Genomic DNA, 10660 nt, shown 5'->3' on the forward strand with positions numbered 1-10660 from the left:
CACACTGTCCAGGTGACAGCACTTGTGTACATCTGGGTGCTCATTTGTGTCTCATTTCCATAGGGAGTCTAAATGTCCCTCTGGGCCATCTCACTGCATTGCTCTGAAACAAAAATTGTCCTTATCCTGCTTCATAAATCATATGTTGAAGGCCAAAGAAATGGACCAAGATGACACGGAAGTAAAAGGTGTTGCTTGGAGTCACAAAATAATTTTCTGTCCCAGAACAGATCCCACAGTTCTTTAGTCATGGGACAATCAGTCTTCCTTTGGGTAACTGAGCTTGCTGAAGGTGCCCAAAGCCTGGAGCTCAGATGCCAGCAGTCCATGCTCCAAAGATGATGGCAGTGTGACAAAGGCAAAGCTTGTACAACTGGAAACAATTCCTTTGGAGTATGTCCAAATTGTAGCTCCTTTCTGTCTTCTCTTGTAAACGGAAGGATGAAAAGAGAAAGAGGGTAGAAGTGGTCAGAAGAGAGCTGTGTAGACTGGAAAAAGGCATTTTAGGGGGAGGGGGGCTCCCCATGATGCTTTTGGCAAAGGAAAAGGAAGTCTGGGAAGACACGCTGAAGATGTGAGGGTAAAGGAGAATGTAGGCTCCAAAACAGAAACCAGGAATATTTTTCCTGTGCTTTCCTCCTAATCTGAATACTGGTTGCACCATTTATGTCAATATACTGGTACTTAGAACCCAAGCCAGAATGTGTAATCTGTGCATTACAAGGTGCTTGTGGCCACACTGTAACTACTCCTACACAGCTAAGTATGCCCACAGTTATTTTCCAGTTGTTATGCCATAGATATGTCCATATGGACACACAAAAGCTTTCTTTAACCAAGTTAATGTTCCTGCCAGGTGTAAGCAAACCTGAGTGGTAGCAGGCAAGAAATTCCTTGGCAGAGGTTTGTGGTGGCAAGTGATGCTTGCTGAACAGTGAAAAGCCCTGGTCTGTCTGTGCTCTTCCTATGTTTTTGGGAATTGTTCTTATCTAATGGGAAGTTCAGAAGCTGCACTGAGCTTGAGTGAGCTGATAGATGGGGTAACAACCCACCTCTAAGTAAAAAGTGGAAGCAGCAGGCTGGGTTTGGAATTTGATCTTGCACACCTCTGTGAGAGCTATTTCTTTGACTCAGGAAGAGAAGCACCCAGCCACAGTCTGACTGGAGTCCTGCACATCTCCAGACACCTACATCCAACAAACACCCACCATGCATCAAACTCAGCTCAGAATTAGATGGGTACTCTGATTAAACCCCTTAGTATAGTTTCCCAGCTGAAAAAGCAGTACCACAAACCTTCCGCAGTGTCAGAGCTGTCCCTTCTCCTCTGGGTTGTGGCACATCTCTTAGCCATCCAAAAACCAGGGCTGCCTTATATCCTCATATCTAATACAAATCAGCCCTCTTTTAATTTAAAAACATCACCCTTTGCAACAGGCCCTGCTAAAAACTCTGTCCCCATCTTTGTCACGGGCCTCCTTTAATGCCTTTAAGGTGGAAGCAAGTGTCTCTATTGAATAAAGATTGTTTTGCAGCTGGTAAATAGTCTATACTCTTAAATGTCCCTTGGGGTGAGGAAAGAGGGATGAGAAAACTTCTCTTAATCATCTTGTGTGTGTTCTGACTTAATTCTCAGAAAATTAATCTTTGAGGAGATGAGATGGCAGCTCCAAGACTGTGGACTTGGATCATCTCTGGCTTGAGGATGTGAACAGAGCCAGTGCAGAGCTCAGGACTCTCAGGAGACCTTTGCAAGATCCTGGTTGTGGAGGACCTGGGCAGGAATCCTCTGTGTGGCACTTAGTCCCAGCTTTGAAAACAGCTCCTTCCCCAAGACAGAGGCACAGACTACACAGTCTTATTGGAGATACTGTCATCTTTGTTAGAAAACTTCCATTCCTCTCACTTTGTATAGAAAGAGGCTTTTCAAGCTCATTGTCTAAACTCCCTGAAGTGATTTCACTGTCATTATTCATTGCAGTACTTATTTTGGGCACATATGATGTTGGAGGGTCTGTCTGTATGACACCTCCAAAACTGCTGGTCTTTGGTGAAAGCTGTAGCTATTTCTGGCTTTGCTCCAACACTTGGCACCCATTACAAAAGTCACTTAATAAAATCGATTTCAGCATCCCTTCTTCATAACTTCGGTGTATAAATGACAGGGAAAAAGCAAGCTCAGTTAGTGGGTCAGATTAGTTAAATACTTAACATTAATATATTAATATAATAGATAATTAATATACAATATATATTCTTAATATATAATAAGTGGAACAAAATATTTTTATGGGTCGAAGGTCAGGGCTGAGTGCTGCGGAGTCTCCTCCACTCAGCAGACCAAAAAGAACACTGAAAGCTTGGCAGGCAAACCTCTTGCAGAGCTGCTCTCAGTGCCTGTAGGTGGCAGAACTGCCGCAGAAATCGCACTGCTACAACTTAGCTGCGGCACTCGGTCTGCTTGGCAGCTCACTAGGTTGGCAGCCCAGTTGAAGTCAGATTAATTTTCTTTTACTCCCACCAAAGTGCTTATTAGAGAGTATCCCAAGATTGGTTTATATTTTAGAGGACGTAGAGTGTATTAAACATCTCTGATTTCGATTGCGAATCAAGTATGGTAGTTTTCTTTTCTTGAAAAACCTTAGAGTGCTTTCAAAATAAACCACCTTTTTTTTTCTTCTTTTTTTTTACTTGAGTCAAAAAGTAGGAAAAATGTGATTTTCTTATAACCTGAAACAACCAAACTGTCCCTGGGGCATTGATGGTTGCTCCTTGAATGAACTGCTCACCCACACTGAAGCATCCCAAGGGAATCTGCCAATGACTCCACTGTTGTCCTGAAAATAGGAAGTTCTTTCAGGTCACTCCAGTACATTCCTTCTCTGCAGCCACTCAGCTAATTGTGAACTATTGTTGACAGGAGCAAGGAGGTGCTGAATGCCAATTAAGCATGGCAAACACACTCCAAGGCTAGAACAAGAACTGGAACAAGTCACCTTTGACAAAGCTTTGTTGAAATTTGGCTGTTAGGGGAATCAAATTTGTGTGAATTACTGTAGAGTAAATATAAGCACATGCCACAGATAATTGCATGTACACTTGGTGTTAATAAAACAAAAATATATAATATTCTCATTGCTGTTTGGGAAATTGCTACTGACTGTCAGGCAGTATCATCTTTGGGCACATCTGTGATAATCAAAGTTGGCTAAACAACTTCATTACTCTTGTCAAGCCTGAGAACTTTTAAACATACATAATACTTTTTTTTCACCAGTAAAAGCACAAATAAACATATTTTTGTCCTTCTTCCTCTCTGTGTTCCAGTTTTTCCATCTCTTAAATGATGTCAAGTTCACTCTGCAAGAATATTGAAAGGTTTTAATAATGGATAAGAAGTGTGTTGAGATGCTTGGCTGGTGGATGCTCTGTAAATGCAAAATGTTATGGTTAATAATGCAGATCTAAGTTGTGACATGAATTACAAAGGATACCATGAGGTAAGCTCAGATCTTTCCAAGCAAACTTCATGGTAAAATATGCCTGAAATTCACTTTTGTGCTCTCAGTGGAAAACCTTGTGTTCATTGAGTGCTGCCATGAAGTTCATACTCTGCAGGGCAAGGTTGCTACAAAAGGATGAGAGGAAATGGCCTCAAGTTGTGTCAGGGAAGATATATATTAGAATTAGATATTAGAAATAAATTATTTGCTGAAAGGGAGGTCAGGCATTGGAATTACCATCCCTGGAAGTTTTCAAAAAGTGTGTGGGGGTTGCACTTGGGGTCATGGTGAACACAGTGCTGCTGGGGTAAAGGCTGGACTCAATGTCCTTAGGGGCCTTTTCCAACCTGAACAGTTCCATGACTCTATGAAAACTGAGCAGTGTTTCAAACAGCAGTTTAAGAAGAGATGACTACCACAGCAAGTTATGATCAGCATCAGATTAGATAGTGATTAATATAGGCAAAAAACAGATTTAGGCATGAGGGAGCCAGCTAGAAACAGGGAATTCATTCTGTGCACTGTCAGAGATTTACCATGTGATCTTGTGGAAGCCATTTAATTTTGCTGTTCCCTGAGTTCTTCATTTGAAAAAAAGCCCAAACCAACAAATAAACAGGAGAAGCATTTTCCTTCCTCCCAAGGGTGTTCTAAGGATAACCACATTAATTAGTTGCCTGCTTAGAGGTAAGTGTAATAGGATGGAGTAGCTAGAACACAGCTCTTATCTCTGCTGACCACTGCTGGTCAGTATCATGTCAGCTAAATTGATTTTTGCAGAAGGTGATTAAACACAATTAAATGTCCATGTTAAAACCAACACTAAGATTAGCTTTATTGAATGGAGATCAAAGTGGTGATAGATTTTGAGCTCCTTTTATCAAAAAACCGTGTTAATAGGATTCATGCAGAGCTGACAGAACTACTTCATTTCCCACAACCCCACTGTTATCTATAAAGCTCAAAGATGAAATTACAGTTTTTTAAACTACAGAGCAGTCATATTTTTTTAATGTGCTAATGATCCCTGTCTTTAGCTAACTTGCTAATATTCCTTTGGCAATCTGCTGTTCATCTTCAGGTTTTTATTGTTGCTGTACGTAAAGAATTTTTTGACATATTTTTACAATTCACTTAGAGAAATTTAGTTCTTGCTGTGGACATCATAGCTTGTCAGCAGCTGTGGGGATGCAAAGGAAGATAATGGCATCTGGAACCATTTTTTTTAAGTTCTGAGAAAGCCCTGGTTAAATGACAGAATTCATGCTCAGTAAAATCTCTGTCCATCTGCACTCACGGGCATTAATTCAAATCCAGTAATGACAATAATGATGATAATTATGAATAACAGAGGACAGTCCTGTGGCTTGTGGGAAGCAGATTTGCAGGCTTTGTGCTTGATTTTCAGCATATATGGCTGTGGGTTGTTGGGCAGCCATTGAAATCAGTGGGACTGTTTCCAGCAGCTTCCCTGGTCATTGGCTGGGTCCCTAAACTGCCTATTAAAGCTGGGGAAAATTAACAGAGCTGTTGGCAGCTCATCAGCTGATGACTGAATAGATACACTGAAATTCCCTTCCACCTTTAGAGAGGAAGCTGGGAAAAGCCAAGGGTGCAGAAGAGGGAGCTGCAGTACTGATGAACAAACAGCTGCACTTCTCCTTAGCGACAGCTTCAGGCCTTCCAAGGAATTTCAGGCAGCCAATGATTTTTACTGTGTGATGCTCTGGTTTTAATGACCTGGACCCAGAAATCACAGCTTACAGTTCTGTGGAAAATGACATGTTTTTATGGAGACAGAACCACTCCTCACTCAGGGCAGACCTGGGGCCCAGGCAGCTGGGACACATTGCATTGACTGATCCTACCTCCTGAGCCACAGGAGGGCTGTGCAATCAGGCAGTTTGTGTCAAAGCTCTCCATGCTCTGATGTTAATCAGTCCTGCTGCAGGGGCTCCTCACTTTGGAAGCGGGAGGGGAATCTCCAAAGTCTTCACAGAAGAGCTGCTTCAGGAGACAGGCTGCTTTCTGGCAGCTCACAGGGGACAAATCCCACTCCACCAAGCAGGGTTTTAGGTTTTTAGGTTTAACTTCAGCAGAGACATCTGCAGCACTGATCAGTTGCATGGGTCTGCCCTTTGAAGAAAGGTGTACACTGAATTTTCAGCTCTGGATTGTCCCTTTTGGAGATTTTCCTGGCCTGTTCTCATGCCCAGAGGTTATTCCTCTGGGTACCATTCAACCACAGAGCAAATAGACAAAATCTGCTTGAAGAAATTACAGGGAAACCAAGAAGAATTTCCTGGGGTGCAGAGAAACAGTGAATCAGTCTGGCCAGGAGATAAGCAGAGGTTTCTGTGGATCAGCCTCCTGCCCCTGTGCTGAAGGGTGCTTATCCACTATGGGTCTTGGTGGGACAGACTAAGTGGGTAGAACTGCAAGAGTCTCAGCCACAGGTAGTCTCTTTGCCTTCTCTGTGCTGTAAAAGCTGGTAGAAGACTCCTGCTGCTTTTATGGGATGCATTCTACCATGAAGAGGAGAGCTTCCTTGATGTATCATGTTACTCATTAATTATTTTAATTGTACATTCATCATGTTTGCTCATGTGACAGACTGACACAATCCAAAGCTTTGCTTCAGGATTTATTATAGGTGCAAAATTAAACAAAATATTGCCAAATAGAAACAACACCATTCAATATCTCCTTGAAAATTCATTATTTGCACAATTACAACATCCATTATAAGCAGGCCTGCCACTGCTGTTCTCTTTGATTTGCCATGTGTTTTACCCGATGGAAGAGGGAGTCCCATGATTTTAGCAGTGGCTTGTGGCAGTAAACATCCCTGGCATAATTGTGCCCTGTACTTCCATGAGTTTCTATAAGTGTGCAAGCCTCCCCAGCTTTGCAGCACCCCCTACCAAAGATCTGTGAAAAGTATAAGGTGGCAGATATTTTGGTGAGCTTGGAAAAGGTAGGTCAAGGTTTTAAAGCAAATTGCAGGGTTTTAGGGTCTCACTATCACATTTGGGTAGCTTCCTACAGATTGTTTCTGTTCTTCAGCCTCTATAAACCCAAACAGAAAGGGAAATAAATAGTTCTGTAGTCCCTTCCTCCCTTTTCTCATCTACTTACAGTTTAGGCCAGGAAAATTTGGGGCTGACACTTTCCTTCTAGCCAGAGCAGCCTCTGTTGGAGGCAAGTCTGCATGACTCATGGATGTGGATGGGCACTTTCCCAGCTCTGCAGTGAAGGAGGGGCAATGCTGACTCCTTCAGAGAGAGGTTGCTTGTTCAAGTTGGACAGCTGTGCACAAAGACTGCTGAGTTTCAAATAACTCAAACAAGTGAAGTCTCTTCTCCCTCTTCTTGCTTTCTTTGTACATTAAAAACCTGTGCTCCTCTCACCCAGAAAGTTTTTCATGGCAGACAAAAACTGAATATAGGACATAAACAGCCAGTCCCACGTACTGAATGAAACCTCATTTCCAGTGGCTTGATGACTTTTGGATCTGCTACATTCTTCCTAGTAAAGTGCAGGTGTTGGCATGAGCTTTTCTCGTGGCTCAGACTCATTCTCCTGTGTGATTTTTTTGGTGGCTAATGAAACTTATTCTAAAACTTACTCTTGAGGAAAGAAATGAGACAGAGGAGCTGGTGCCATCCCCCTCTAGAGATGTCAAGGGCTGGTAAAGCCTTGGTCCTTGGCTTTAAACACTTGGAGCTGCTGACAGATCAGTGAAGGATATGAGACTACAAGCCCATTTCATTTGGGGTGCAACAACTGGTCTCCCTGACTGGGCTGCCCTCTGTTACAGCAATTGCTCCACAGCATTTACATCAACTGGGTGAATTTTTTCCTCTCCACAGAGGAGTTAAGGACAATGTGAAAACTCATGCTCTCTAAAGCACCTCTCACATTCTTTCCTCTTGCAGAAAGGAATCTGGATTTAAAACACACAGAGCTGTCCAGGAGGATGAGGGAGGCTCAGTGCTGGAAGTACTGACAGGCTGGGGAGAAGTCAGCAGGGTCTGTGTGGGGAAAGCAGAGCTTTTTCCAAAGTGTCCCTGTGGAAAGCCCAGATTACACCTTGAGCTGACACTGGTATCAAGCCCATGTTGGTCACAAAAGCTGTCTTAAAGGAAAGGTGAGCATTTTTATTAGGAGTTGCTTTTGTAGCACGATAGCAGTGCAAGGCATTTGTCAAACACCTTCAGAAAAGATTTCTAACAGACATACAATCATTAATTATTTACCTTGCAATAGGTGAGCAGAGATCCCAGTATGCCAAGACCTATACATAACACACACATCAACACACACGCAGAGGAGCTGTTTTTCTGCACTATTCTCCGAGGATATGGTGTAAATAAAGCCACAGACAAAATCCATAAATAAATAAAAGGGCTCTGCCCTGTTACTAGTGAAGTCAAGGGTCTCTTACTGATGATACTGAGAGCTGAATTAGCCATAGGGTATTTCTTGGAGCACATGGTACTATGGAATAGAGATAGGAGAGAAGTGCCAAAATGCAGTGAGAATGAAACTCATGTGCCTTGGCTCAGCTGCCTGAAGCACAGGGTCCAGGTCAGAGCTAGTTCACACGTGGCAGAAATGGACATCTGAAGAGACACTTCCAACTCATCAGTTTTTGGACTGCTGGCAGGTTCCCCACACTCAGAGTTCTCCCCTGCAAACACAGCCTGGCACATACAGATCCTACCCTGTGTTCTCAATTGCTTTTTCTCTCTTTCAGCACAGCTAGGCAAATGAGCAGCAATACAGATACAAATTGCAGCTGTTAGTCAGAAAATGCTAACCAAGACTAACCAGCCTAAAGCCCGTGTTGCTAGGAAACAATCTGCCTCTTACTATGCATCATTGCTGTTTGCATGCATCCACTCTTCTGATTTTCTTATTAATATTCCTCGCCTCAGACACTCCTAAGAAATTTCCACTACAATCTGGCACAGAATCCAGTCCTCTGCAGGTCCCCCAATGGTTTAATTTAACCTCAGACCACTGATGCAACTGGCTTCAGTTATTTAATTTTAGTTTGGCAGGAAAGTGACAGAATTCACATGTCCACATGCACGTGGCCATATGAAAACAGGGACAGCTGAGCTTTGCAGGACACAGTAGCATGTGCTGCCTTCTGCATTTCCAGCAGAGGTTTCTTCTTGTCAGTGTTGCTGTTGACTCTTACACGCCTTGAGGAACTAACCTGCCTGCTTGTGATTGTCGAACCATACCCAGAGGGAAGCTCAGGCAAAAATAATCTTGCTAAAATTATTTTTTCTTTGGATAAGTGCCTTTAACCTACAATTTTACATCAGTTCTAGATAGCTCTCAATTTACTATATTAGAATTTAAGTCAATGTAGGTAAATCAATACCCAACTGCAGTGGAGATTAATTTCACCATTGATTTTAAGTGTTTGTGATACCAGTAGAGTTTGCCATTTACAAGCACAGGATTTATTGGTGTGAGACAGCTTTAAATCTCTCTGGCTATGTTACACCAACTCTGTTAAGATTTAGGCTGGGAGCTGGAGGGGGATTTCCAGTGGTCCATTCCCAATCTGCTGATGGTTGCTGATAAACCAAGTCTCCTGATTAAACATGGTGTGTCACTGCTTCCCAGTGCACTTCTATCAGAAAATTGAGGTTTATCAGAAATCATGGCTTTTGCTTTTGTTTCAGCATGTTTTCAGGTGAGATCATTTAAAGCATGTCATGATGCTGTCAGGATGAGGAAGGGGCTCTGCCTGCAGTGCCAGCAGCAGCCTGGGAGTGCCATGGCAGGGCAAGGACAGCACAGACCAGCAGAAATCGCCATCAGAGCACTCGCTGCTGACACTGAGCAGCAGCAGCCAGCAATCCCAGCATCTTATCATCTCATATGGCGGTATTTGGCACCAGCTGCAGCTTCCACAGGCAGCTCCTTGGCTGCAAATCCATCTTGGCTTCCCTGGAAGGCCTTTGCCTTTTATCTTAGCAGTGAAGGAAGGAGGCAGGGTTCCTGTGGATAACCCTGTCCATTGCATGTTACAGAATAAGGCAGAATTCTGGCAGGGAAAAAAGCCTTTTTTTCCCAAAAATCTGATTGCAGTGCACAAAGGACAAATGAGTATTTCACCTTGCACGTGTAAACTTATAATGGATTGGAGAGTCAGTGTGGCATCAATATACATATGCGTTCCCTTGTGAAGATTATTCCCTAATCCCTAGATCTTTGCTGCTTGGGAATGAATCTTGAACAAGCCTGTGTTTTCCTTTGCTTGTTGTTTTTGAAGGAGTTTGCCACAAATACACAGCCAAATCCACTAAAAGCTATTATAAATGAAAACTCAAGCTTTTTGGACCTACTCTAAACACATTTCTTCCCACATTGTATTATACTTTGCCAAAATCTATAGATATCCAAGGGTTTTGTCGTGATCTATGGGTACCCAAGGGCTTTGCCACCTCACTTTACTAAACTGAACTTTCCAGAGGTTTTCAATAGAATTTTAGCTCTCAACTCTCTTATTGTTTTGGTGCTCTTCAAATCCCTTCCAATGAGGGATTGATACAATGGATGGCAACACAACCAGAAAGTCCCACTACTCCAGGACATTCTGCTTACCTAAAGGGGTTATTGACATGTATGCAGGTAGGGCCTGTGAGTTTAAGTACAGAAAATGTAGATGCAGGAAGATCAGCAGAAGAAAATGGCACAAATCATAAAAGGAAAGCAGAAGGTTTGTCCATTATGTTTCTACCTCAGAAATTCCCGTGGAACGAGCAGAATCCCTTCCAATTCCACCAGAAGCAAATGTGCTATCTCTTATCCTGGGCTACTCTGCCCAGGCACCCTCATACTGCGAAAGATGTGGGAGGCAGCAGGAGAGGTTGTGATGTGAATCCTGAGTGAGCAGCTCAAGCCCTGATGGGCAGGATCTGAACTGGTCCCAAAGTCTGACACTGGCAGCAGATCTCTTAACAGCAGGAAGAAACCTTCCTCTGGTAACTAGACCCATGCTGGAAAAAAATGAGATCTACTTTCTGATAGCTGGAGAAGTAGAACAGAGCAAGATGCAGTACTTAGGAAAGAAACTAGTTCATGCTTTAGCAGCCCTTTGAACAGTTTTTTATTTCGTAATCAAACCCAAT

The sequence above is a fragment of the Cinclus cinclus genome, chromosome 4 (assembly GCF_963662255.1).
Source record: "Cinclus cinclus chromosome 4, bCinCin1.1, whole genome shotgun sequence".
In the NCBI taxonomy this organism is placed as follows: Eukaryota; Metazoa; Chordata; class Aves; order Passeriformes; family Cinclidae; genus Cinclus; species Cinclus cinclus.